At 44.0% G+C, this 8,190-nt stretch overlaps 1 long non-coding RNA gene across 1 annotated transcript; it reads right to left on the minus strand.

Moving 5' to 3' along the window:
* Nucleotides 1-972: 972 nt before the first annotated feature.
* LOC118016540 lies at nt 973-5,902 on the minus strand. The gene is made up of 2 exons (XR_004680852.1): nt 4,363-5,902; nt 973-4,034 (listed from the first exon to the last, which is right to left on the minus strand). It is a non-coding gene; the product is annotated as an uncharacterized LOC118016540 (long non-coding RNA).
* Nucleotides 5,903-8,190: the final 2,288 nt, after the last annotated feature.

The following is an 8,190-nucleotide window of genomic DNA, read 5'->3' on the forward strand; positions in this document are numbered from 1 at the left end:
CGAGCCCGCGGAGGACGCACCAGCGTGAGGCACGCCGGGGGGCGGGGCGCCACGAGGGGGCGGGGCCACGCCGTAACGCGGCGACCCGGGGCCGTGGGGGGGCGGTGCGGGCGTCTCGCGGGCTTCTCCGCTCTCGCTTCGCCGCGCCTGTTTCGGGAGGCTGGTTTGGGGGACCTTCGGGTCCCACGGCCAGAACTTCCAGAAGGGTGGTGGCTGTCATTACTCCTTCGCACCCGTAAATGCTCTCGGACTACACTCTTCTCTCCTTTTGGTGGAAATACACCGAGCGCTTAGATCTCGCAAAAGCAAAACGAGAAGAACACTAGACACAGAAATTTGAGAAAAAAGATTCGTTTGGGAGGCTGCCAATCATGACCTGTTCTTTTTTTTAAAATAAGGACTCTAAAAAGTAAAAATTTACGAAAAGTGGTAAAATTTCAGAGCAGCGTAAGTCAACAAGGTCGAGCTCCTGAACTCTTGCAACATTATAAAACCGGGAAATGAAAGAAAGCTAAAAAGTTAATATGAATAAAGAGTATCATAGAGCAGGAGGAAAACTTACCAAATTTATGACGTTAAGACATGGGATGTATTAAACCAGCTTGAAGAAGAGTGTAAGCCTGTTTGGGGAATGACGCCCATAGTGAATCGTGAAAAACTGATCATCCATCTCTTGAAAGCTTTATTTGGGGGAACTTAAACTTGCACCCAATTCCTTGGGTACCACTGGGGGAAAGAGAATATCAGATTAGACAGATTATCTGACCCCAGCCTCACAAAGGTAATCATTATTTTAAAAGACATTTCACACACACACAAATCACAACTTCATTTTTGCTTATTGACTCACAGTGTTGTCGAGAAATTTATGTAGTTTTGTAGTTGATGTAGTTTTGCATAATTGAAGTCCTAATTTTCATACAGCTACATATTTTGCTTTTTTCCCTTACCATACTCTAAAGATTTCTCATGTTTTTACAGTCTTAATAATCATTTTTTATTTAGGTAGTCAGTATACGGGCTCCACATTGGTAGCCCAAAATTGAAGTTCAGGTTACTAGCATTGAGAAGAAAACATAGAAGAATAGAATATAAAGGATCAGGGCAGCCTCCTTTAACAATCTACCAACCCAGAGGAATAGCTGTTTTATCCCTAGTGCCACAGTTCTATACTCCCAAGGTACAAAATTACAAAATCCCGGTTACAAAATCCCAACCAAGACGTAGCCTGAGCTGACCTGTCTCTCTTACCAAATTCAATAAGATGATGTAAATGGCCTGCAAACTGAGATGTGCACCCCCCCCAGGGGATTTTCAAGGGGTAGGTGCATACTTAAGATCATTTTAAGACCACTTGTTTCTGAATCTTCAACTTGCATCTATATTATTTCCAGAAACTGATTTGCTGTTTTAGAGAATGCAGTCAAGGTGTCTCCCTGTTTCCTTTCCTAACTGTATCACCATAGCCTTATATTTTCCAAATTGCAAAAAAAGGGGGGGGGCATAACTCTCATTCACTGAGAATCTTAAAAGGGTGCATTATTCCAGGGTGTAAAAACTTCAGGGAAACTTTGTCAGTTTTTTATCTACTTAAAATACCGGACTGTGTTGAGAAAGTATATACTTCTAATGGCTGTGTAACAAGTTCTTCTGCGAGTCATATGATTTCCAAATAATTGCTTTCAATAAAGGATGACCTTAAGATCACTAAATGAGTGTATAAATTAGAAGGAGTTCTAAGGATTGAAAAGTTCAGAACACCTTACAACCCCATCTACTTAGTAATGGTAAAAACATTCTTAGAATTTACAAAAATGAAAAACAGAAAACATTGATGCTAAACTATATCTCTTTCTTGTAAGAAGTAGTATTCAACAACAAATACATGCAGTAATTGTAAAAAAAAATACTTATGTCTAATAATTTTAAAACTTTGTAATATATTTTATATTATTTTGAATACTTGATTATTACTGATAAATATATCTCAATCTAGAAGAAAATGTTTCAGCACTTAGCCACAGGAAAATTAAAAATTGAAATTTAAATGTATATATCTTTTCATTGCAGAGAAGTATAGTAGGGTGATAGAAAAAATACATTCAAACACAGAAATACATGAAATTAGGATATAATCCTGAGGGGTGAGAATATGGAATGGAGTTATAGCGTAAAGAGAAAAATAAACTAGGCAGACTACTGTAGGTAAAGAAGAGGCTTTTCATATATTTTTGAAATGGTGAATAGTAGGCATAATCACTATGGTGTTTACATTTTATTGGATTCATTTAAGAGACCGACTATTCCATTTTAAAATGTCAATGTTTATAGTATGCAGGAAATTGCCTCCTTTGCAACTACTTAAACTTATGATGAAAATTTTAAATGTTAACCTAAAAATATGCAAGAGGGTAAACAGTATTTCATGTAGTAAGCAGAAATGTATGAGGACCACTAATTTTACTCATCAATCCCCTATTGGAGGTTGTCTCCATTTCTAAAGATTTTGGCAAATTTGTTCTTCTAATTTTTTTTTTTTTTTTAGTTTTTACTTTTCTTAAAGAATCTCAACTAAAATTCCTTTTGTTTTTTTGTTAAATGGTCTTACATTCTTTTTCGAAACACCTGCCTCCTCCCAACACTCTCTGAATGGGAAGTAAAAGGTTTTTGTTCGGTTGGGTTGGTTGGATAGGGATTGGTTTGGTTGTTAAGGCTTTGGATTCTGATTTAATCAGCAATTATTGTCTTCCTAAAAGCCTGAGAATGCTCTGGGGGCTATATACCAAGAAGAACCATGGACTCAAGTTCTAAGGAGCCTCCAGATGGTGCAGGTGGGAACTAGCGGACTGGAAAAATGGGGAGGGACCCAGAGGGATGGCACATAAAATGAGGCACCACAGCCAGGAGCCAAGGTGAATCCTTGGTCTGCTCTGAGGGGAGTGGGGTGTCGCCTGCATCCACAGCTCTGATTCACTGGGCTTGTGGGAGACCCAACGCTTTACAGGTGTCTGTGAGGGTACCTCCTTGGGAGGACCCCAGGATACTGGGAGCCCAGAGGCAACATCATCCCATGCCTGAAAGGGTGATGGAGACCAACTGGACTAGCAGAGAGACGGCACCCTTATTACCAGAACAACATACATTTTCAAACATACAGGTTTTCTTCTTTTCATGTATTGCTTTGGGATAAATTTCCAGGAGTTGGATTATGGAACTTCTTTCTGGCTTCTCGTACATACTGTCATTCTGCTTTCCCAAAGAGTTAGGCCAATCTGCGATATGAGCAGCAAAGGAGTGTGCTGAATTCACCAAACCATGCACCCACTGAAGATTACATTTTTAAAATTCCTCTAGAATGTGTAAAATGATGCATCAAATTTCCCCAAATTCGCCTGGCCACCCTTGTGATTTGGGGGTCCATATAATCTCCTGTAATTAGTAGGGTATTCTTTCTACAGTTTCCCTTCTGGGTATTTTTTTTTCTTAAGTTTATTTATTTTTTAATAATCTCTACACCCAACGTGGGGCTCGAACTCATGATCCCCAGATCAAGAGTCACCCGCTCCACTGACTGAGCCTGGCAGGCGCCCCTCTTCTGGGGATTTTCAAACGTTTACTTCTTGCTGGCCTCTGCTTAAACCAGAAACTTCAGTGAAACCGTCCGCTTGCACGGTTTTGATGATCTTCATTAATTTGGTCTGATTTGGGTGAACGGAAAAATACTTTTTGTTTTCAGTAACTAACTGGGCAGCAGTTTCATTCAGAAAAGCATGAAAGGAGCCTGCTTTCATGAATACAGAAGTAACACAAAAATAGCACGTAGCCTTCCCCAGCCATTCAGAAACGCCTTTATCGTATGAGAAACCTATTTTATCAACACCGATTGATCATTTGTTTAAACAAGGTGCGAAGGATTTTATTGTTATCAATCCATTCATCGTGTGCATAGCATCGCCTGTGCATCGTGAGTCCCATTGTGTACTCTGTCAGATGCTAAGTGAATACATGGATCCTTGCTTTCAAAGAACTCATGGCTGTGGGAGAAATGTAGATAAACAGATCAGAGTGAAATATGTATATAAACAACCCCGAGGGCCCAAAGGATGGAGCTGCCAATGCTCCTTGGGTGAGGCTGGGAAGGAGATGTGGATCCTAAAGAATGAGTGGGAGTAGGCCCAGCCAAAAAGCAGTGGGAGAAGGGAGGGAGCCCAATGGAGAAAGCAGGGAGATGACCGGACACGGGTAAATGGCCCCTCCCTTCTTCCCCACTCGCCCCCACCCCCAGACACAGGGTGGTACCCTAGGCAACCTCTGAATGTGCAAAATCCCAGCTCCCCTCCCTCAAAGTGCATCACAACTCACCATTTCCTAGTTGTACAACTCCACCAGAATTCACATTCTCTAGGTCGGCTGCCCTCTTGGAAGTTTCAGGAGCTCGGCCGGGTGCAAGTAATCTACTTAAAGCAAGAATACATCCAGGGGGTACTCACCTTTTACAAAGGAAACTCGTGAGCCCTGATGAATCTTACCATCATAGAAGTAAGGCAGAGCAGAATTCTTGTAGCCGGGAGCTTTCTGGATTCTCGCTGTATATTTTGGCCTAGCCTCTCTTTCCTTCCCTGAACTATGCAAAAGGAAGAGGCAGCAACTCGATCACCAAATTCTGATCATCTCCTGGCACTGTCTCCCTCACTGGCATGGTGCCATAATCTTACTCATCACATTATCACCAGCTAGAAATCCTGCGTCATTGTAAAAGTATGTGCTTCTTTCCTCTGTTAGCCCATTTCCTGAAGTTGTCAGGGCCCTGACCCCAGCTCTCTAGGAGCAATAGATGAGAAAGATCCTGAAGAGTCTCAAGAACTGGCTTCCACCCCTTGAGAGTCTCCCCTGATATATCCCAACCCAGCTCACTCAACAATGTCCAGAAGTTCTGACACAGAAGCCCACATTTCTCAAAGAGGTGAGGATGTAATTGGTCACTCAGAGCAGGAAATCTGAGGATCTTGAAGAGCTAAAAAGAGGCTCCCAGGTGTGGGCAGATGAAAGAGGCCAGAGTCACCCCAGATATGAGGCCACTGTCAGAAGCACAGTCCTGTCCATCAAGGGCAGCTGACAATGATCCATGTGTACATGACCTTTAGGCTCAGCCCTTCTTCCTGCCCTGACCTCTGTGCCTGCCACTGCCTGGCTGCCCAGGCCTATGTGGGTAGCCACTAATCAACCAGGAATTACTGCCTCACCACTAATTCGTTGGCCTGAGCCCCAGTCTGGCAGATGCGTCCAGTAATTATCCCCCCTGAATATTTATCCATCTCACCTTTTTTTCTTTTTCAGATTTTGGTATTTGAATTTCTTTTGAATATCTGAATATGTCCCTTTTTGCAAGCTAGGAAGCAGAATTAAACTAAGGCATTCTAGTCCTCTAGGGATCCAGACCGAATCTTGGCAATCTTCAGCAAAATGACATCATAATACAAGGTGCTAACAACAGGCTTCTAAACTCTAAATAATAACCACCTATCTACATTTTTTTTCCCCCTTAGGAAGCAGCCAAAAGTCCAGTCCTTAAAGGCAGGATATACAAAACATCTTGATTTACAAAGGACAGAATGACCCAAATGATATGCTGGCTAATTTACGGGTGGACCAGATGCACGCTGACCAAAGACTGGTGAACAGAGAAAGTGTTTACCTTTGGGAAACTCGCTCTGAGGTTGAAAAAAGTCCTGGCTGCTGTGAATAAGAGAGCAGGTAAAAAAATATTACAGATGTACCCGCACCGACACTTGAGTTTGCCGAGGTCTTCCACTAGAACGCAGAGTTCGTGATGAGTGTAGAGGGGAGATGCTTACATGGTTCTCAAAATAAATGACTAGTAGTAGGAAATTTGACCCATTGACCCATTGACCCATTCTTCCATTTGCCACCAGAACAAACTGCCCATGAGGATGATATAAAAAAAAAAAAATGGTGAACTCCGGGGGGCGCAGTTGGTTGAGCCCCCAACTCTTGATTTTGGCTCAGGTCTGAAGACCACATCTCAACCGCATCCAGGCCATCATGAGTGAGCCAAACAGTGGAGGATCTTATCCATCCTCGTAAGATAAAAAAGCCATCTCTACTTCCTGCAGCAGAATGGGCCTCGACATTATTGTTTCTTAGGGTATGGTGCACAGATCTTAAGAATATGGACCACCTAGGAAAGTTATTTAAGGGGAAGACTCCTGGAACACATTCTTGGAAATTCAGATTAACTAGCTTCGATGTGAAACACAAGAGTCTGCGTTTTAACAAATCCAGGAGATGATTCTTCCACCCTCTAAGTTGGAGAACATGGTCTTATGGGTTCTTGTCCAACTTTGTAAAGAGAATGTGACATCACTGGTGGGCATCCTAGCCCTGTTTCCCCCAATTACCTTAGTGTCTACTCAGTAAGACTCACTGGACAGAAAACCCAAGACAGCCATTAGCCAAGAGCAAATTCAGCCCAGGCCCAAGGATGTTGGCTATATGACTGATGGATGACCCCACTGATGCTGTAAGAATTGTTTATTGGGCAGTTTACCAACCTGGTTTACACCCTGATGAGCCACACCTTAAGTGAGAAATCCTGGTGTTGAATTCTGTCGCTGCCCAGACTGATGTCACATAGGCTGAGTTCTTGTCAGTTGCAAACATATGAGACTCCACCCAATGTCTTAGGAGCCACATTTTATTAGAGAGGGAGGAGTCAGACCACTTCTAATTCAGTAGCCCAACTAGGTCCCCTATTGCCACCCCACCCTGGGTCTAGGGCACTCCTCCCCCTTCTCCCAGCCCTGGGATCAAAGCCACCACGCCGGCCCCTAAGCCTCTGAATGGTCATCTGGTGCCTTATTTCGTAAAGAGCCTTGGAAGTGAGTTTGGCTTTCACCACCCTCACCCCTTTGGTGTTTTCACCATCTTGTCTCAGTTCCAGACTCCACTTCAAAGTTGCCTTCTCCCACGCCCACTGATGCACCCCGACACGGGAGCTCCCAGGCGCCTCCTTAGACACTCAGCTGGAAGGCCTCCTACCCCCCATGCGTTGGGATGAATCATTAGTGACGATTCTCTCTCTGCCAAGGTGACGACCTAAATTCCGGGGCAGCTGCAACACCTCCGAGGTGCTCACGGCTCTAGACGCCACAGGCCACCAGCTGTCCTGCGGTGGAATCCGCTATGTCCCAGCGTAGAACTGTGTAAGATGGATCCCCCTGAGGATCAGCCCCACCTCATTTCCCATCCCTGTGACTTCCTGAGCACCGAGGGACCCTGTCCACTGGTTCTGGGTCTCCACCCCATCTTTAGGTCCTTCCTGCAAGGGCCTGGCAGGGTTCACTGCTGACCTCTCTCGAAAGAGGCCAGGGCTACGACAGTCACTTTCCCTGACCCCTCCCACTTGCTTCTGGCTTCTTTCTCCTGCCACCTCCTGGTACCTCCAGTGTGAACTTGTGCTGACCCCCACCCTGAGCTCAACCCTGACGCTGAGGATTCTGTTCCTTTGACTCTTGCTGAAGCCATCATGAACACACCTTCCAACTCCCCATACTTCTGCTTGGAAACACTCTGGCCACTGGCTGCCGGGATCGTTAACCAAAGCTGCTGTGTTTCCTCATAACAGCGGCTCCCATCTGGCTCTTCTTTTGGCATTAATCTCTGCCACGAAGTTGTTAGTTCTTCAAAGCCTGGCCCACGCTGGTAGGTGGGCGCCATGCTAAGTCTCAGCCTCCCTTCCTGCCCCCGCATGGCCAGAGTAGCCTACTGTTCTCACAAGCCCATCTTGGGTCATGGGTCCTGGTCAGGAGGGGAGAAGGCCCTAAAGTGTCCGTTTTGTGAGCTCCGTGCTCTTGTGGAGGGCCCTTGAGGAACTGTCTGAAGACTACATTTGTGGTAGATCTGTGTTATAAATGGAAGTTTCCCCCTCGAGAAGGACAGATTGAATCCTCGGGAGCAGGCTAGCTGATGTGTCCTTGAAGTGGTGCATCCATCCTACTTAGGCTCATGACAATCGGTCAGTTTTCTAGGCTTTGTTGTACTTTGGCTAAATCAGTTTGCTATTTATTTTATTTTATTTTATTTTATTTATTTTATTATTTTATATTTTATTTTATTTTATTTTTTTATTTTATTTAATTTAATTTACTTTATTTTACTTTACTTTACTTT

This window comes from Mirounga leonina, unplaced genomic scaffold (assembly GCF_011800145.1).
Source record: "Mirounga leonina isolate KUSES-001 unplaced genomic scaffold, KU_Mleo_1.0 Mir_168, whole genome shotgun sequence".
Classification (NCBI taxonomy): Eukaryota; Metazoa; Chordata; class Mammalia; order Carnivora; family Phocidae; genus Mirounga; species Mirounga leonina.